The sequence below is a fragment of the Suricata suricatta genome, chromosome 7, assembly GCF_006229205.1.
Source record: "Suricata suricatta isolate VVHF042 chromosome 7, meerkat_22Aug2017_6uvM2_HiC, whole genome shotgun sequence".
In the NCBI taxonomy this organism is placed as follows: Eukaryota; Metazoa; Chordata; class Mammalia; order Carnivora; family Herpestidae; genus Suricata; species Suricata suricatta.
In genome coordinates this window covers 24,647,774-24,669,171 of record NC_043706.1, presented here as the reverse complement: position 1 = coordinate 24,669,171, position 21,398 = coordinate 24,647,774, and the positions used below count along the sequence as shown (strand labels likewise).

Here is a 21,398-nt window from a genome sequence, read left to right as displayed (position 1 = left end):
GCGAAGCCATCATTCCCTTAACTTTTTGTACCTTCCCGTACTACTCCACTCTCCTTTCAGTATCTGAGGAACATTTGATGGTTATTCAGAGGTTTCAATTCTGACTCTGGTTCAGACACCGTCTGGACATAGGGACGTCTCTTCACTCCTGCAGCATCAGATTTTCACAGGAGGGAGAGGCTGCACTGACGTCTGGGCCCTACACTGCAGCTCCAGCAAGGCCCGTCTTCATAGGACAGCCTGGTCTGGGCCTCCCTGCCAGCCTGCCCTGTCTGCATTTTCTCCATGATGTAAGCTCGGGTCCTTAACGAGCTCCCTGGAGATTCTCTCCTCCACCCAGCTCGCCTCTGAGACCAGCCCCGCTCCAATGCGGAGTGTAGATGAGGGAGCAGAGCAAAGAGGTTTTAGCTTCTTCTCCCTGACAGGTGCTCTTTCTTCTTGGTAAACACCTTATAACCTGCTAGACTAGAAGCTTTCTGTAGGAAAGGCCCACTTTTAAAAAAAATATTTTTTTATTTTTGAGAGAGAGAGAGAAGAGCATGAGTAGAGGAGGGGCAGAGAGAGAGGGAGACACAGAATCCAAAGCAGGCTCCAGGCTCTGGGCTGTCAGCACAGAGCCTGACACAGGGACTTAAACCCACGAACTGCAAGATCATAACCTGAGGGGAAGTCCGATGCTCAACCAACTGAGCCACCCAGGTGCCCCGGAAAGGCCCACTTTCCAATGATAATCTATAAACCTTAAAGATCATCAAATGCTCCCTGAGAAAGTTCAGGGTGTGCTTCTCCTTTTCAAGGACGAAATTTTCATCCCAGGCTATGGGATGCTGTCGGTGAACTATAGGGTACCATGTGGCAAACTCAAGGTATCACACTTGCAGGGCATGGGGTAGGAGACGGAAGGACAGACTCCCCATCTGTCTCCTTCACTCTCTGCCCTCTGCCCCTCCCCTGCTTGCTTGCTTTTTCTTCTCCTCTCCTCTCCTCTCTTCTCTCTCTCTCCCTTTCTCTCTTTCAAAAATAAGCATTTCTACTTAGTTTTGGAAACTAGCTTATGTGAAAGAGAAAGGCAAACATACCTTGTGGGGATTGGAATGCTGCCATCTTTCCTTTCTCTCAATATTAAATTTCCCCCCTGCATTCTATCCCTGCTCCCTATCACCTTGAACACAAATTGAAAACCTAAGCCTCTGGAGTACGTGCTTGAGGCAGAAACTTAGGCAGTTCAGACTGAAGTCATGCAGCTGGGTGGGCTCAGATTACTGGGGACTACTCTAGCCTCCTTCTGTTCCCAGCAGAAGCGTTTCACAGGGTTCCTGCAGTTGTGTTCAGTAGGGGTGGTGAGTAACCTGCAGACATTTCTCCAGTGTTGGCGATCTTAGAACAGCATCAATTTAAATCTTTGGGGTGGAGAAACAAGGGCCAGTGTGTGAGCAAGAGAAAGAGAAAAATATGAAGAACACGATGAGGGATAAGGGGGAGAGAAGGTGAAAGACACAGAAATCCTAAATGGTAGCTGTTCAAGACATGATAGGTAGAAAACAGATTCTGGGGGGCATGTGGGTAGCTTAGTTGGTTAAGTGTCTGACTCTTGGTTTTGGCTCACGTCATGATCTCACTGTTCGTGGGTTCGAGTGCTGCATCAGGCTCTGTGCTGATGGTGCAGAACCTGCTTGGGATTGTCTCCCTCTCTCTGTCCCTTGCTTGCTTGCTTGCTCTCTCTCTTTCTCTCTCTCAAAAATAAATAAATAGGCATTAAAAAAAAAAGGAAAACAGATTCTGGGCTGGAATAGTGCTTGTATAGGGACAATACACTAACTCTACAGGGCTAGGGGGGTGAATGGTTTGCCCATATTTGACAAGTTAAGCAGGTTTTAGAAATATTTAGGTAGAAGTTGCAAATGAGCAGAAATCAGTCTGGGTAAACAGAAATGATGTTGTTGAACACCATGCCTACATTACCCTATCCCATAATGTCTGATATAATGGGGTAAGATGTTAGCAGAAGGTCTTCTTATAAGGAATGATTTCAAACCACAATAATAAGGAATTGACAGAAAGAATGTCAAGAGAGTAACCTGCATGTATCAGTTAACAGTATTTATATACTTGAGTCCCCTAACAATGGCCCGCCGACAAAATAAACATTTCTTGACAGTATCAGGAAACCATTTGGTATATTTATCAATATGTTACAGGTCTCATGGAACTGGATTTTAATTTTGGAACTTATTTACTCTCTACAAAACTCTGTATACCCGAGAGCAATACTAACATTTCTTTCATGCTTGTCCTAACTCACATGAACTAATAATAATGAAAACTTGTATAAAAAAAGCTGTTTGCAAGAACAGAAAACTGTAGTATGTTTATGTATTAGTCATGAGCTATGTCATACTACAGTAACAAACAACTCTTAACAATTTTAGAGGCTTAAAATATCACAAGTTTATTTCTGGCTCACACTACATTCCTGCTGGGGGTTGGCGGGGAGCTCTGCTCATCACTGTCACTTGAGATGCGGGTTCAGAGATCAGACTCCATCTTAAATGTTGCTGGTTGACACGCTAGAGACCTAGAAGGCGTCTCACGGGTAATTAAATGCTCTAGACCAGAAGGGACACATCAATTCTGCTTATAGATCACTGGCCAGAACTAGATGCACAGACCTGCCCAATCTCAAGGGAAATATTGGCAAAAGGCACCAGTGACATCTATACTTTGTTATGTGCAGTTGATTCTTCTAAAATGTTCCAAATACACATCATATGTGAAGACACTGACGTGATTTCTTGAATGCTCTGTGTCCTTAGAGAAATGGCTGACGTCTCTAGACCATTTTCTATGTCTCCTTCATCAGAGCTCTAGAACTATCCCTGGGACTAACTGAAGTCCCTTGCCATGCTATGTTTATGAAGCACTGAGGCACAGCGTCTTGGGGAGGTGGGAGACAGAACTCCTGGCTTTGCAACGCCCACCTGGCCGATGACCACAGCACCTGTATCTCAGTGCAACCTCGGCTCTTTTCAATTTGTCATAGGTTGGGTACAATCAACTACAGGAGAGCTGAATGGGGCTGACCAAGTCACCTCAGTGGTGAGGGATTTCAGGAGCATTCCTCAATAACAACACAGCAATAGCCAAACTTAAAGCCTCAGTACCGACACCATGATAAGCAGTGTCCTGGTGAAGGGTGGGAACACTCCAGCCAGACACATGTGTAACAGTCCTGTTTCTACTACGTACTAGCCAAGCGACCTGCCTTCACTGGTGCTTTATTCACCATCTGTGAAGGGGACCAGTAACAGTACCCTCTCCGCCAGGGTCACTGTGAGGGTAAAAGGAGGACTAAAGAACTAGAACAGTGCCTGGCAGTGCATGGTAAGTTCTGGGCTTTTATTATTCCTATTCCTTTTCTTATCATCATCTGGACCTCCCTTCAGCCATATTGCTTTCAAACTAATTTGCTACTGCAATGAGCAAGATGCATTCCTCACAATAATCCTCTGAAGCAGGTATTAAGTATCCTCACTTAAAAAATGAGAAAACCAACATTGGGCCAAATGTCAGATCTGTCTGTCCGAGCCTGCATTCTTTCACTGTGGCGTTCTACCTGGTTTGCCCCATATCATGAATACAAAGGAGTCCACTTTAATGTAAGGAAAATGACCCAGGACATGATATCCCTCCACTTATGCTTAGAACTCTCCAAAGAAGCTGTTCTGCTCAACCCAACAAATAGAAATCAGCATTTCCTCATCAGGCTATATTCAGTGTGCTTGATAGAGTTAAGACACCACCAAGCTCAGGCCTCAGATACTAGAAAGGAACCAGGAAAGAAAGTGTTGGGGTAAAAGATGGTAAGATGAATATCCAAACTCTGTCCCAACTTGCAACTCAAATATTATAGTAGTATTTTGATCCATGCCTTTGTGACATAGTCTATATGTTACATACATACAACCTTGAACATGCATTTTGGTCCTAGTCTGAAAACTGCTACTTTCCCACCTTGACTATAGCTGTATCACATTGCTTAAGGCCTGATAAGGTGCCATAAATCCACTCTATTTGTCTTAGTCTGTACTAGACTTGGAGCGTCTCCCTGAGAGGCACAAGGTGATCAAGGCTTCCTTTCTTGACCCAGTAGCAGTACTGGTCAATAAGTAATTAAATGCTCCAGACTAGAAGATACAGGTCATTTCTATTCACAACTCACTGACAAGAACTAGACACATGGAACCAGGGAAGTCCTTTACAGTAGACGTTGGCACATATATAGGATGTGGGCCAAATTCAGCCCAATGCTTACTGTTGTAAATAAAGTTTTATTGGACCACTCATTTGTTCATGTATCATTTACAGCTGCTCATTAGTGACTGATATATGCAGAAATAGAAAAGTTTTGTGTAAGTCAATTTTTTGTACATTGAATTAAACATTAGTCCACTGGAATAAATAAATATTAGTACACCTGCTTACAAAGGTAAAGACGCTCCAAGGCAGGTCTTCGCAAAGCAGATGCTCCTTCTCTAAAATAAAGAATCTCCGACAATACGTCAGCTTTACAATTTTAATCTATCAGACTCATTTTAAACAAGCGTTCTATCTAAAAATGCTTAAATTCTACCTAAAAATTCTTTCAAGTACAGATAAGTGAAGACGATGAGTGCTATAAATATCTTTAAATCATAGCAGCAGGACAATCAGTTAAAAACGACACCTCTCTAGTGGCAAGAGTAAACATGGGTATACATAACGCTACAAAGACAACAAAACATAAACCGGCACCGTGGGGGCATCTGGGTGGTTCGGTTGGTTGAACATCTGACTCTTGATTTCAGCTCAGGTCATGATCCCAGGGTCAAGGGACTGAGCTTTGCTTTAGGCTCCACACTAAGCTTAAGGTTCTCTCTCCTTCTGCCCCTCTCCCCAGCTTGTGCTCTCTCTCTTTCAAATTAAAAACTAACAAGTGACCCTGCTCTGAGTTCAAGCAGCACGCTGCCAAATTAAACGCACTGCACCCTAACTGACACGGCAAGAAAATTCCCCATTAAACATAGGTCCCTGCAGGCCTCGGAGAAGAGAGGTCAATAAGCTTTAAAAAATACCTTTCCTAGGTTTTTAATTACTTGGCAAGATGGATTTTTAAGTGATGCAGCTCAATACTAGCTAGAAACATGACATGGACACCATCAAGGCTCAGAAAGCACCAGTTAGGAGTTAGAAAGGGACTGGAGGGGAGAGGAGAGAGGGCAGCAGGCAGGGCTGCTGTGGGGAGGTGGCCGAGGCATATACTGCAAGAGACAGACAAGCCTCCCAGCTGAAAAGAGAGAGGGAAAAAGAAACACTCACTTGTTTCACCGAAACCATAAACAAAGCCAACATCTATGAGCCCTGGAAGTGGGCACTTGTAACTCATTTCACCCTATTCCTCCTCAAACACTTGGCTTGTTTGCAGAGTCGGGGGAGGGGCTCACAACAAAGCAGCCACGGAGGCTCGAAGTCTTTCTAAGAGCCTTGTTCTTAGGGTCACAGAGGTGACTGGCACCACCAGGCAACAGCCACCCCGTGGGCTAGGGGCTCTGAGGGCCCTTGTTCCTCAGCAGTCATGCCAAGCATTGTTGGAGACAGCCGTGAGCTCAAAGCAGGTTCAGAGGACCAACCCTTTTGTTTCACAGACAAAGAAAGGGGGTCCATAGGATCCAGCAATTCCTCTTTTGGGTACATGTCCAAAAGAGCTGAAAGCAGTGTTTGTACAGCCGTGTTCACTACAGCACTACTCACAATAGCCAGAGGGTGGAGGTAACCCAAGAGTCCACCAGTAGATGAAGGGGCAAACAAAATGTATCTACATTTACTGGAGTATTGCTCAGGCGTGAGAAGGAACCTCTGTCACGTGCTCCAACGTGGATGAGAAGTCAGATTCACAGAGACAGAAAACAGAAGGGTGGGTGCCAGCGGCTGGGTGGGGAGAAGGGCATGGGGAGTTAGTGTTCAGTGGGGACAGAGTTTCAGTCAGGAATGGATGGTGTGACATTTCACAATACTATCCATTGAGCTACATGCTGAGATGCAGTTAAGATAGTCAATCTTGTGTGGTTTTTTATTTAACCACAATTTAAATTTTCTTTGAAGTATATGCAAAGAATTAGAGTGTGCTTATAGAAATAAGCTAGGGGCACATGGGTGGCTCAGTGGGTTGAGTGTCTGACTTTGGCTAAGGTCATGATCTCATGGTTCATGGGTTCGAGCCCCACATCAGGCTTTGTGCTGACGGCTCACAGCCTGGAGCCTGCTTCAGATTCTGAGTTTCCTTCTTTCTCTGGCCCTTCCCAATTCACAGTGTGTCTCTGTCTCTCAAAAATAAGTAAATGTAAAAAGAAAATTTAAGAAATAAGCCAGTGAATTCTGAGCGAACAGTCAAAAAAGGGCTCTCTAAGGCAGGACAGGCCAAATGTCTAGACAGAGCTCTCTGGCATCCTTGGTTTCTGCTGCTCTCTGACCACTCCACGTCGTTTACCTTCTCAGGCTATCTTCTGGCAATCACCTCCTCCTCCAATCTCATGAAGGTCTAGACTCATGAGGGTGATGGAACTAATGCAGGGTGATGGAGCTACTGGGCCTGCGTGGGAGAAGAGGCTGTTGTTCCTGACTTGTGACTGACTCATCATGAACCCATGCAAGCCCGACATGAGCAGAAAGCGTACATTTCAAGTTGTGGCTGGCTGCTGGAAACCTACCAGCATTATGCAGTTGTTAGTGAAGAGGTGCCTTGCTGGGACTAGTTTCAAAGGTTTGCCCCATTGTTTGCCTTTTTTGCTAACTCTGCAAAGTTGATGTCACTTGTCCTCAAAGAGAATACTCAGCCAGTCCAAGGGTGAGCTAATAGATGAAAGTGGCATCATAATTTTGTGTTTCAAAAACAGTCCAGTGTTGGATGAAATGCACAGACCTCTCCTGGCATGGCATCACCAGGCCGGCTGCTGCCATCTGTCTCTCAGCTCATTTGGAACAGCTACCAGCTGTAAGCCACATTCAGGCATAAGGGAATGGCACTCTCTTCACAACCTCTTGGCCTGAAATAAATCTTATATCTAATGACACTGAAGAAGAAAAGGTTTGGAAGAAAAATGCACGATTGCCTGGAAAATTTACATACACTCAGCCATCTCAAGTAACTGGCTTCAAATCACAGCACACGCTCATCAGAATTCTTAAGATGCCTTCCATGAGAATGGAGAGAGATCTAGGTACGTCCTGAGTCCTTCTGCCTGCTTCACTGTCTCTTTCCTCCATACCAACACCTAATCAAGTCCCCATTCAAACCTGTGCAGGCTCAGAATTCCATTCATGGCTGCAATGACCTTAGTCCCCAGGCTCTCCGTGAGGCTCTCCATGAAGAAATGTCCTTAGAGTCCAGAGTAAACTAATCTTCCAGGGGGCCAGAGCTGTGGGGTATACTTTGTGCCCACCAGCAGGTTTTAAAATATGCTAAGGAATGACCTAGACTGAGATGTATTCCTTACAGTCACCTTGGGTCCATTTCATGATCAATCTGTGTCACATATGGAAGGCTGGGTGAAAACTGGGGAGCAGGCATCTACCCCACACTGGACTGCTATACATCACTGGACCCCGAGGGAGGAAATAGAATATATGAAACTCTGCTTTCTTTATTTTCAGAATACTGGTTTCAGTTCCTACAGGCTGAAATAAAATGCTGGCTGTCAGTCAAACCATTGTCTGGACAGAGTTAGAGCCAAGGACTCTAACACTGAAGCTGGAGCCCTGCCGAAAAGCCTCACACGCCAGTATGAGCGAACCAGAAGACTTACTGTTGACATTGGTTCCACTTTTTAAATGAAGCTGGTGAACTGCATGGATGGAATGCAGAGAAATAATAACCTGATTCTTTATAATGGTGGAAAGTTTCTCAAACTTACCAGAAACCGCTGATGAGATTTCCCCCCCATCTTTTAGTGCTGCATTGCTCATTAGTTCTTATTGGGCTATTGGGTATCTACTGGGAAGGCACTGTGTGTCACACAGAGAATGCAAGATCAGCTCTGTTCCCTCTTTCATGAAGCTACGATGAAGATAACAGCAATGACCTGAGGGAAATCAACTAATAATGATAAAGAAAAGGAAGATGGTGACCCTATGTCATCATTCATTCTTGACCAGCCCCTAATTTTATGCTAATTAAACATTATTTGCACATAAATGTCCTCATCAAGTCACCAAGAGCTTATTCTGACAGCTACCAGTTCATTAATCTACAGTTGTGGGACAAGGTTGAGCCCAGCTTTATATCTAACCCAATTCTTTTGGTGTCCCGTCCAAATCAACCCAGTGCATGAGGATGTCATGAGAAGTGTCAGCACATTGTCTCTACTATTTATAACCACCGATGTGACAACATCAGTTGTCCTTGATCCTCCTCTTTACTGTGTGGGGACTTAACTAAGAACTCTAGGCCTTCCAGCTCTTCTAGTTTACAGTCATTCACCTACATCTACTCGAAACTACTGCTGCACAGATTTTCATCATGTTCCATGAGTCCGTCCATTCATTCATCCAGCTCATATCTGGATGCCCTTTCTGTGCCAGATGCAGAAGACATAGTGAAAAGAAAGAATGATAAGGTCCTGCTTCTGTGCAGTTTACTCTAGAGTGGGTGAACGGTACACATGGAAATGCAAATAAATACATCTATTTTCAGGGAATGGTAGATGCTTCAAACAAGGCAGGTGATTCTAAAGGAATTTTTCAGTGCGGATAGGATAGGTTGTCTGAGAAAGATCTGTAGGTGTCACAGGAGCAGAATCATAGTGACAAGACATGGCTGGGACCACAGATGTCAGGGATGGAACATTTGTGGCAAGGGGAAAGGCTGGTACAAATGACTTGGGGGACAAGTGAGAGTTCAGCAGGTAAGGAACCAAAAGAAGGTCAATCTGGCTGGAACACATGTGAGTTTAGCCCGGGTCGGACCCCAGAGAACCTCATGGCCACAGTGAGCGCTTACATTGCACAATAAAAGCCTCTGGAGGGTATGGCAAAGACCACAGTTAACCCTGGCACCACTCTCTCCTCCTTCCTGCAGGCGTACGTCTGTACCAAAACAGGACAGTATTTCCCAGTCTACCTTGCAACTGAGGATGGGAAGGTTACTAAGCTGTGGCCAGTGGCATGTACAAAGTGGTATCTACAAGTTCTGGAAAGTGACCTTAATGGGAAGGAGGGCTCCCTCCTCTTCTTTCCCACTCCTCTGCTGGCTAGTACATGGACATGACAGCCAGATTGGCACACAGGAAGGGTCTGCAATGCCGGTGTCATGGAGACTGTCCCTGTCAGCCCCGGACTGACTATATTGATGGCAGAAATAAAGTTTTACTTTGTTTAAATCCCTGTTGTTTTGCTTTTCAGTGTTTCACAGTGAAGCTACTGCTAACTAACACAGAGGGTTTGAAGTAGGCGAGCATAAGGTCTGATTCATGTTGCAGAAATAGCGCCCTCGTTTTAAGTGAAGAGTTCATTGTAGAGGTTTGGGAAGGAAGATGTAAGATCAGTTAGGAAGTTATCATGATTATCCGGGCAAGAAATGAAAGGCTTTGCCTTAGGGGCTGCCGTGAAGGTGGACAGAAATCCAAGGACTCAGCATACATTGATCAAGAGAGAGGGAAGGGTGGTTCAAAAGTCTTTGCCTGAGCAACTGCATGGGTGGTGTTTCTCCTTACTGAGATCAGAAAGACGAGCGAGGGGGAGGGTGCTATGGTGGCCAGGTGCAACGTAAATGCCTATGGGACCCCAGTGTAAATCCACTAGGCAGGTAGATACAGGAGTGTAGAACCTGGTAGGGAGGTCAAAGTTGATGATATAAATCATATGGAGATGATTAAATGCCCTGTTCCATTAGATCTACCAATATGGTGACCACTAGTCATTTAAAACTGCTTAAGTTTGATTAAAATGAATAGAAGGGGCACATGGGTGGCTCAGTCAGTTAAACATCTGCCCTGTGCTCAGGTCATGATCTCATTGTTCATGAGTTCGAGCCCCACATTGGGCTCTGTGCTGACAGCTCAGAGCCTGGAGCCTGCTTCAGATTCTGTGTCTTCCTCTCTCTCTGCCCCTCTCCTGTGCACGCTCTCTCTCTCTTTCAAAAAGAAACATTAAAAATATAAAAGTAAATAAAATAAAATGAACAGAAACTACAGATTCCATTCCTCAGTGGCACCAGCCACATGTCCAGTGCAACCAGTGGTTAGAGCAGTGGCCAGTGCAGACAGAGGACATTCCCACTGTTACAGCAAGTCCTCTTGGAAAGCTCTGCTCCAAAACTCTTTAGAAATAGTTTAGTATGATCGATTTGCCTTGTCTCATAGGATCACGTGTGAGAGGGAATGGGAGAGAAAATAAAAGCATGCATTTTCCAATTTGGTTTTCTTTTATAACTTAGACATATAACAGCTATCATTCCTTTTTCCCTGCCCAAATGTTTTAGGTTCATGTTTATAAAGTGTTCATCATAATTTCCAATATTTGAAGAGATCACAGGGCTGCATGACTTTTCAGAGGGTAATTGTCTGAAGGGTCTCATTTGTTCTCCCATTTTGAATTGTTTTGTCATCCCCTTAAAAAAGGTGGAAGGAAGCAAAAGTGATCTTTGAATGTGCTGGAGGGAGGCAGCAGGGGCTGTCCCCTGCATGTCCCCCTCTCCTCGCTCCACACAAACACCGAAGCAGCAGTGACAGAATGGAAAAGCCAACTGTGCAAACATTCGTTTCCACCATCACAAGACAGAATGGAAACATGCCAAAAAGGAGAGTTTGGAACAACAGCAAAAGAGCAATTACCCCCTGAAGAGAAGATGAAATAAGACCTTACAGTGACCCCACAAAGGAAATGGAAAATGAGATCCAACCATGGACAGGTCCGGAACACCACTGTGTTCTTGGGTAATAACTTTTACAAAGGGAAAAATGGGATTTGGGCACCATGATACCCCGGTACTTCAGCCTGGGACTCACTGGGTGGTACCTTCTGTAATTCAATTAAACCTTTTTAAAGAATAAGATTCATGTATCCTAGAGGAATGCGATACTCCCCTGACAATTCCAAGCCCACATGAAAGTTCTAGCAATAATTCTTGTATGTGGCTTGTAGGCTCTGTGTGATGAGACTCAAGAGACAACCTGAAGCCTGAGGAAACTGCCTGATGATTCCAAAGAAGACCATCTTGTCAGTGAAAATCTGTCAAGGAAAGGAATGGTTTTGGTAAATTTCGTTTGTGGGTAATAGAGATTTAGAAGATTAGTTCTCCATCTAACTTTTCCCAGGGACACCATATACAACAAAGGGGGCAATTTGGGGGTCAAAGTTGTCAAACGGCACCGCATGGGACAAGAAGGGAAAGACCTCCAGAGTTATCTCCCCAAAACAGAGAACAGAAGCTGGTGATGGCTGTCCTCTACCCACAGAGAAAGGGGACAAACATCTTGTCCCGTTGGCCTGAGCCCTTTGGGCAAACCTTCCCAGCCTCTCCTCTGTTCCATCTTTGCACGGCCGCCACATGTTGAGAGGTCGTATCTGGGCTGGCCAGGCTTCTCAATGACAGGCGCTGAGGTAGGTCTTGGGATGCTGAGAACGAGGCCAGAGAGGCAGAGTGGAAGCTGAGCCATGAAAGGGACGGTGGAGCAGGAAACAGGTCTGAGCTGAGCCGGCAGCACAGTAACCAAGTGGAAACTGAAGGCAGGAGGCAAGAGGACAGGGAGAACGGGTCATGCTGGTGGGGCCACATTCTAGAACACAGACTTTTGAAGCGGGGCGGGAAGACTGTGGCCATCTGTGGATGCATTCTTGGCAGTCTACAAGAATTTTTAAATTTTATGTTCTTGTGTCAGTGAAAATATCAGTCATAACCTGGATCATCTAGATGAGGAGCCTGTAACCCAGTATGGACCCAAGAGTTCCAAGGTCACGTCTGCATCTAGATGTATGTTTGCAAAGGCCACATGTCACCATGACAGGCTCACAAACGCAGGCTTCTCAGAGGTCTGCACATGGTAGCAGGAGAATGGAGTGACTGCATGTGTACCACGGCACAGGCACCCGGGCCTCGGTGGAGCCTGGCATTGCGCAGAGGGTACCCATGACATGGCGCAAGAGTACTAGGCAACAGGTGGTAATGATGGTCTCTAGTCTCAATTCCAGTCATAAGTGGATTAAACACCTGCTTCATTAGTATTTGAATAATGCCATTAGTCTACTTTACCTTCAAGAGAAGTAGACAGGTTGGCAGAGTCATCAGAAGGCACCCCGTTAAAGTGAGTGGCTCAGGTGTGCTCAAGAGGAGGGTTAGGACAGGAGGAGGTCTGAGTGTTCTGTGCCAGCCAAGCCTTAGAACTGTTAACAATGTTTTAGACAGCAAAATACGTGAAAAGGCATCATGTACACTGGAATTTTTCAAGTCCAAATGCCAAAGTAGATTCAATATGAAACTTCACCATAAGCTCTGCCTTTCTGCTATTTAACCCAATAAGGGTGAGTGGTGATTCCCTTTCCAAAACACCATCATCTATCACATTAAAATACAATTAATTTGGATGGTATTGGTTTCCAAGATGGATGTTGTCCACATTTTGATCTCACAGTTATTTAGGAGTTATAAGAACGAATGCAAACTCCTTATAAGGTATTTGTACTCATTTAAATAATCTTATAATACCATGTTAAAGACAAAGAAAAAGAAGGTTGCTTGAAACAACACTGGAGCCGTGTAGACCTGGCTTTCAGTTCTGGCTCCTCGACCTCTGGTAAGGAACCCTGGCCAAGTTACCCTCACCCACACATCAGGTTTCCATTTGTAAAATGGGTTAAATTACAGTGCCCATGTATAGAATGATGGGGTGGATTAAATATTTATATTACACTCAGCATGGCGGCAATGTGCGTTGTAAAAATCCAGTAAGTATTAGCTCTTACTTAAAGGTCCCACTAGTGAGGTAGACAGGTCCAGGGACTAGAGGTCTCAGTTTCCCTATCTGTAAAATTCGACAATTAGTAGGATCTACTCATTAGTATGAAATTTGAAATTAGTATAAAATATTACATAGTTAGTATGAAATTTAAAATGTGTGTGTGTGTGTATAAATGAATAGTTTAGCAGAGTATCTGAACTTAGAAAATGCTCAATAAATACCTTATTGTTACCAAACACCCCTAACTGTGACCTCTTCAGTTTCTCCATTTTACTCTTAAACATCAAAATACCACTCAGCTGTGTGACACTCCATGCTACAGACACCCCATGCACAGGCTGGGGGGTGTGAAAAGGGAGGTCACAGCACAAGGGTCCCCTCGCCTATTCTGTCCAATCCTTGCACATCAAAGTTGCCTCTGACTCTTTCTAAAAGAAAACCAGGGAGAGTATCTACTTAACCATCCATCTATCTGAGCGAAGGAGTGATATAATGAGATACCAGACAACAAAACCATGCTTTAAGCACTGAGGCCACAGAGAAAAAGTGAGCAAATGACCAGGGATGAAGGGCCAGGAGATCTCCAAGCCTCACCTCCCACACAGTAAGGAAGGGCAGTCACCTGTCCTCCCATCCACACACACAAATGAAGCCAATAATAGGTACAAACATGGTAAGTCTTTTGTTTTTGTTTTAAAGTTTGTTTATTTTGAGAGAGAGATCACAAGAAGGCAAGGGTCAGAGAGAAAGAGAGAGAGGATCCCAAGCAGGCTCCACACTGTCAGCGCAGAGCCCAACACAGGGCTTGACCTCAGGAACCGCAAGATCATGACCTGAGCCTGAGCCGAGATCAAGAATTGGATGTTTAACCCACCGTGACACACAGGCGCCCCCGACATGGTAAATCGTTTGTATCCCCGCATAGTACTCCATCTCAGGAGCCCTGGCAGCCTCTGCAATTAGAGCCCATGGCCTTATACATATAGATGGGGCAATGCCAGCTTGACAAATTACACAGATGCCAGGGAAGAAACAGCTGGAAATTTCAAGTCACACCAGAACTAGCAAAGGCTCTTTCTTGTGTAAAACTGCTGTGACTGGGGGCTGGGCTAGAATGAGGTGGCACTAATTCCTCCCCTGCCCCCACTCTGACAGGGGTTTGGAGAGAGTTCTGAGCCCTTTCCCAGAACTGGCACAAGGCAGATATCAAGCCTTGATGCTTTCAAAAGGCACAGGTTGGAAGGGACACAGGCACCTTTCAGTTTTCAAAGAAGAGCAGGCAGCAGAACCAACTCCAGCTGGACAAAAAGTACCCTTTTCTACAAGAATCCTCAAAGGCCCCACAGAAGGAGGAAGGAAGGGAAAACAGCAGCCCTCAATCCGAGACCCATAGTTTTCCAGGCTCTGTGCTGCGTGCAGGAGGCGCAGAGGGAACTCCATCCCTGGGCCTCTGAGCTGTCCTACTTGGTCACCTGACAATGCTGTCCGGGGAGGCCCTGCGGTCTCATTCTGGGGCACCTGCCCAGCTGCAGTGCTGCCCGGGCTCCTCAGACTCCCCGACACTGGTTTCCATCAGGCTAGAGTCACAGCCTTTAAGATGCCCATCAGCAAAGAAGTCCAGCTTCACAGAGAATCACCACATCCAGAGACCCCGCCAGCAGGAGCTGCACGTGGGGCGAAGGGAGGGCCCACGCCATGGAGTTTGGTGGGTTCCAGGGAGAAGAGCTGAGTGGGTCCCCACAACCCAGGAGAGAGCCTAGCAGGATGCCCCAGCTCAGCCTCTGACACGTGGCCCCTAAAGGCCTTGATGCTGGGTTGGGGGCCTTGTTCCTGCCACGGGGCCACTTCTCCAGAGGGGGCAGCAAACTGAGCAAATAAAACCAGGTGCCATCCATCACATCATCCCACACAGTGGCCAAGTTTTCTAGATTCTTGGACCAGCAACTGCAAAGTGGCTCCTGACAGCTTTTCCTCCTGAAGGGTCATTTGGGAAGAACAACAGAAAATGAGCCTGGTGCCACCGCAGAGTAAAGCTCCTCTTCACGCCCTACTCACACCTGTCCTGGGAGCAGACATCTTCACACAAATCATGTCAAAAATAGGAGCTGCCATCCTCCTGACACAGAGGAGGGCAAATGACACAGAGTAGATATATTTTCAAAAGGCACAGGTTGGAAGGGACACAAGGACCTTTCAGTTTCCAAAGACAGGGAGGATGCTTGTGCAGAGGACACATCACTCGATCCTAAGAAGACACCCAGAATCTCACTTGGACCCTAAAGTGTATCTGCTTGGGGGCTTAGAAATGTCACAGCAGAACCCGGCAGACAACAGGACCACAACACGCCAATAGCTGCATAAGGGACATCAAGCAAGTTTCCTGGGTTACTATTTAAAACAGGGGTGCCTGGTGGCTCAGTCAGTTAAGCGTCTGACTTTGGCTCTGACTTTGGCTCTTGCAGTTTATGAGTTCAAGTCCTGAGTCAGGCTGTAGGCTGACAGCTCAGAGCACTGAGCCTGCTTCAGATTCTGTGTCTCCCTCTCCTGCTGTCCCTCCCCTGCTCACATTCTGTCTCTCTCTCAAAAATAAATCAACATTTAAAAAATAAAAAATAAATAAAAGAGTAGAGAATAAAGGGGGCACCTGGGTGCCTCAGTTGACTAGGTGTCTGACTCTTGACTTCAGTTCAGGTCCTGATCTCATGGTTAATGAGTTCGAGCCCTGCGCTGACAGTGTGGAGCCTGCTTGGGATTCTCTCTCTCCCTCTCTGCCCCTCCCCAACTCATGCTGCTGCTCTCAAAATAAATAAATAAATAAATAAATAATAAACTAAAAACCATATCTCTAATTCAACTGTAGTTCTAAATGCCCCGTTTCGAGCAACAAAAATATACTGTTTCAGGTGATTTCAAGGAAAAATAGTGATTTCAGATTTGCCTTCCAATGCAATCTTTTCTCCCAATTATAATGAACATTTGCCATTGTTAAAAAAGGTGTTTTCTTGCACAGCAACCTGGGATGTAATGAAGCCACTGAATTGTACACTTAGCGGTTGGAAATGGTAAACTTTATGCTCTATATATTTAACTACAATAAAAAAAAACATTATTTCCTTTCTCAAAATGCTTGATGTTAAGGACAAGGCAATGCTGCTCTGGGGAGGACACGAAGTAAACCCTATGTTTGAAATCACTTAGATTGCACGATCACCACATCGAGTTACGTTGCTTTTGCCCCAGTTGCCTCTGACCCACTGGGCAATCCTGGCTACATCCAATGGACATTTCTCAATCCCAGTCTTGCATCATTTGACACTCGGCCCCTTCCCTGACTCCTTGCTTATTAGCCTACCCAGACTTTCCGCTGACTACTCAGGCTATCCCTTCTCATCTCCCTCAACTGGTTCTTCTACCTCCACCCATTCATTCCTCATGTTCCACAGAGTCTGGGTGATCTCAGTTATCCACAGCCTTTAACTGCTTTATGCTGAGGACACACAGACTTTACTCCTAATCTTCTGAATAGCCAATCACCTGCTAGAGCAACCCCCTCAGATGTCCCTAAGGCACTGTCAAGTCATCCTATCTGAGACTGAAGCTGTCATTTCCCCCACCAAGCCTGCCAGAGGAAGGGAGTGGCCAGTAGCTTCAAAATCCTATAGGATTTGCAATCAGGATGCCTGGGCTGTATCTCTTGTCCTATCACTTGGGGGAAAATCCACCCAATTGTCCAAGCTGGGTCACCTGGTCCCTCCTCTCCCTCATCCCAGTTCTTCAGTCAGCTAGGCTGTGGATTCCACATCCTTAAAGTCTCTCCTTCTTTGTGGCCATGGCCTTCTTCAGGCTCTGCTTCCGCACCTGGATCCTGCAACAGCTCCCAGCTTTTAGCATGACCTTCTTCCTTGGTCTGCTCTCCACTGCCATAGCTTGAGTGATTTCCCCAAAGCACATAAAGGTTTACTTTTCTTGCTGGAGACCTTCAGTAGTCTGGCACTGTCCTAGGGTCATAAAGGGTGGGACCTTTGTGCACTGCCCCAGCCTTCTTCCCAGGCTGAGCTATTCATGATTCACACTCTGAGTTCCATTCAGTCCCAAATCACCCACAATACCCGGAATTACTAGGCTCTTTGGCCTCTGAGCACCCACTGCAAACAGCAAACACCTATTCTCCTTGACCCTGAACTCATGGCTCAGAGGTCACTTCCTGACCCTCTCACTTCAACCAGGGCATCTTTACTCATTAATCTCTGCGTGTCCCAGAGGGCAGGAAGGTGCATCTCCCTTTGCGTGCTCAGCACTTGACAGTGCCTGGTAGGGGCTCAAGTCATCCATCCCCCTGGCACCTAGGACACCCTCACATGTTTGCCAAGCGAGTGAGTGAAGAAGAGGGCAGTCTTGTGTTTCCACAAGGGTCACCAAAGACCAAAAGGTGAACCGTCTAAAGCAGAGTTTATCTGCAAGACCCAGTAACACAATTCGAGGGCCAAGCACCTCAGGTCTCATGCCCCTCCAACACTGAAATTGAGCTTAGAATTCAAAAGCCATAGAAGGTATGGGGAGACCTGTGGTGTTCCATTTGGTTTTGTTGTTACTGGTTTATTTTACAGCAGTTCTAAATGTGTCATATAGGATCCATTGGGCTTTTTTTGTTTGTTGTTGTTTTCTTTCCTTTTTCCCCACAAATGGTTCCAGGAAGGCGTTGCACAGTTCCACAGACACAGCCTGAAAGCCCATGCCCTGAGTTAACAGACAGGGGAGACAGAGCTTACCGATAAAGCAATTTGTCACTGACACAGAACGGGTCCAAGGCAGAGCTCACACCATAGCTCAGATCTCCTGATTTCCAGATCTTCCTACTTCCAGTTAGTGTGGTAAACTGCTTTGTTTCAACCGAAGCACCACTAAAATTCCAGTGTGAGAAAAACCTCATCCTGAAGGATGCATACAGCTTTCAGAACATCCTCCACTGTGTGGAAAAGGCATCTAAATGCCAGAGATCTAAATATCTACTGTTTTTACCCCGTGATTTTGAAACAGGACCATCTTCAGCAAATTTAACACACCCAAAGAAATAGGCACTTTGAAGCCTACATACACATTTAGGTAATACACACACGCTGCCGTGCCCTGACCTCTGGACAGAAGAACACTGGGTGCAGGGGCTCAGTGGTGGGACCCAGCATCTACTCTTTCTCTGAGTAAGAGTCCCACGTCTGGTCCTAACATGCAAGTGAGGCAATAAATCCCTACGTGCTCTTCAGACATTGTCTTTATTTTTCAGAGAAGAGTCTCAATATAAATTCAAATTTGAGCTAACATATAAGTAGGGATAGAGAAGTGTAATAATTTTTATTTAAAGTGAGAAAAATTAGTCCTTGGTGGCATTTTCTGGTTCTCTGTTGGACAACTCCTCACTGGAGTGTCAGGCCAGTGAGAAGCATGGCCCTGACTGGCTGCCACACTGTCCCCCTCCTGGGGACTGGAGCTCATGAACCAGGAGCTTCTATCCTGACTCAATAGTCCCTGGTTACCCCAAGAAGCTTTGGTTCCTCAGAGCTGTGACAGGGGCAGACAGACAGGTGGAGGACAAATACGTCATTATTTTTTTTGCTTATAGATTAACTCCCTTGCTTTTCATAGTCTGTCTGCATGATTTGTAAGGTTTCCAGTGAAGAAAAAGACTGGTGGGGAAGCCTCAGTCTGTTCAGATTTCCCAGCTACTCCAGTCTGAATCTGGATAAAACCAAAATTCTTCTGAAGCTAAATAAATAAATAAAAAAAAAAAGCTTTTGGTAAACTCTGACTCATTTCCTTGGTGGAAAAAAGCCCTGTCAGGAGAGCCAGTCCCACCAGAAGAACGGGGTACTGGCTCTGTCCTGCTGTCTGGGGAGGGCTTGGCATCTGAAGCTGGGGAGGGGTGAGAGGGGAAGGGGAAGGCTGTGGTGAATAAGCCTGCATTCACGTGAAACTGCCCCTTCACCCAAACGCACTGTCAATATTTGCTCTGCAGAAGAAGAGAAGCAACCACAAGCCAGGGGAAGTCACTTGTACTTGACAGTGACAATCACCATTCTTTCTATTCATTCCACGGTTCAGCAACTCACTACCTGCAGAGTTTTGGTTCAGTCAATTCTTTTTTTTTTTTTTTTTTTTAATGTACAGCATGACTTAGGTGCTTAACAACCCAGTTGACGGAAATACATTCCAAGGAGTAATGGTTCGGGAAGATAGCACATTACAGAAACACGTGCAATTGTGAGGAAGAGCCACTCAACACTAGCACCTTAGGAATTACTCAACCACTTCAGTGCGAGGCTAAAGCCATCAGGGCCATGGGAGACAGAGAACATCACCGCGCCAGAGCCAACTCAAGATCTGAGTCTATCTGCCAAACAGACCTGGCTTCTAATTTCGCAAAATACTCAGTAACACAGTCACCTGTGACACATCTGGTTACTGCTCGATTATGTGTAAAATTCATCGAATTATTGAGGCTGACTGGATTTAAGGAGGGTTATTCTAATGAGAACATGAAGCTTTGAGAGAAATTTTCAGCAAAATTCCTTGCTGTTGTTAGGTGCAAAAACAAAACAAAGAAAGTGACATTCATTTGCCCATATTAACTAAAATATGGTCTCTGCCAGCAAAAAACAGTGTTCTTTATTTCAAATTGGGGGGAGGAGAGGTTGTCAGTGATGGGGAGGGGGAAAACAGAGATCAAATGAAGAGACAGACTAGAAAAAGTATTTATATTAAAAAAAATAGTCTCCCCTAAGACTTATTACACCGACATCAAATTAACTTAAAAAGCAATAATCTCTTAAGAGCTTCTTTTGAAGAAAGATACATCTGAAATGATGCTGCATTTCTGTGATGTGATGAATCCCAGCTGGAGAAAGAATTCACACCATAGCACATGATGCCAGCCTGAATTGAAAAGTGACTATTTCTTTCGTCTTTGCGAAGACTTCATTTTCATAAACAAATAAGGAAATGTCATCCATTGCTTCGTTTCCCAGTCTGTGGTTCCCCGCCCCTTGCCCAGCAAAGTCAAGATTTTCTCCCTTATTTTCTTTTAGTCCAGAGGCAAAGGGATACAATTAAGCCCCCGATTTAGTCCAAGTGTATGTGATGATTTCAGTGTCCCACGGTGGCCTCCCAGGCAGACAGGGACACACAAACCCATCCACCTTTGCTGGTTTGCTCCAGCTGGTGCCAAGCACTCCACTTCCATGGAAAGACTCCCAGGGAAGATGCCAATAATCTCTATTTTATGTCCTAATTACGCAACCACGTCTCCCTTTGATGACTTGAAGGAAACAAAAGTTTAAAGGAGAGCGTATTTAATGAAATGTACCTTAGAAAAAGTCCAAAGCTGGGAAATAAAAAAAAAACAACCTCAGGCAGCCTTGCATATAAAGGTGAAAACTTTCACGAGTCAGCAGCATTTCTCAAAACTGAGCGTCCACCCTCACGGCAAGCTACACAAGAAACAAAAAGTGCACAAATCAGTACTTCCCCTCCTTACATCGCCAGGCACCTGCAAGGCTAAAAAAAGAACAATATCCAGTTCTCCTCTGAGACAGTACAGGCCTTTCCAGCAGATGCATTAAGTGAGAAAAAAACCTCATGGCTGAAGGGGGGAGAAAATATCAGGACCATTAAGAATGTGTTTTCCAAATGATCAATGCCCCAAAGTTAAAAACTTTTCTTCAGGGTCAATAAATACTTCAACCCTGTGAACTGAGTTATCAATAATTTCCTTTTCGCAAAACACATTTCCAAGCATTAACTAAGCACATATACGCCCGGGGATAAAACGCCAGCAGGCATGCTGACTCGGCCTGCCCGCCCGACCGCCCGGGGAGCTTGCCTCTCAACATTTTATCACCAGCCTCTGTCTTGGCCCCAAACTACCAGAGAGATGGGCTACCCCGGCCCAGCCCATTCCATATCTTACCCCATCTGGTCTGCCCATTACAACTTCATGTCCATTTTTGATTCCCCTTGAAAGTCTTAGCTCTTCCACCATGGCTCAACCTCCCCCTAATTTATGTTGTCTGGATATTACCTCAGTGAACTCTCACTACTCACGGACATCCTTTTGCTTTAACTTTGCTCTATTAGATACCATATTAACTCAGACACTTGTCACAGTGTTTGATGTGGAATCCCGATTTAAGAAAAATAATTATTTATTCATGCCTGGCTTTATTTCAGAAAGAATGTAAGGCTCCTATCAGAAATACATGCAATAAAGGTAACACTTACATTATGGAAGTAGGAAAATGGGACAAAGGAGAAGTGAAGGTAGGAAAGTTCAGATGGAATTAGGAGAGAGGCCAGAATTTAAAGCTCAGCTTGTCAGGCCCATCACGCCCATGCTGGATTAGAGTCTAAGCCTTTTAGCTC

General features: G+C 45.3%; 1 protein-coding gene across 1 annotated transcript in view; it reads right to left on the bottom strand.

Moving 5' to 3' along the window:
• Positions 1-21,398, bottom strand: part of SLC22A23 (solute carrier family 22 member 23) — a gene marked incomplete at its 5' end in the record, with an annotated part of 176,684 nt that overhangs the window by 106,507 nt on the left and 48,779 nt on the right. The window lies entirely within an intron of this gene.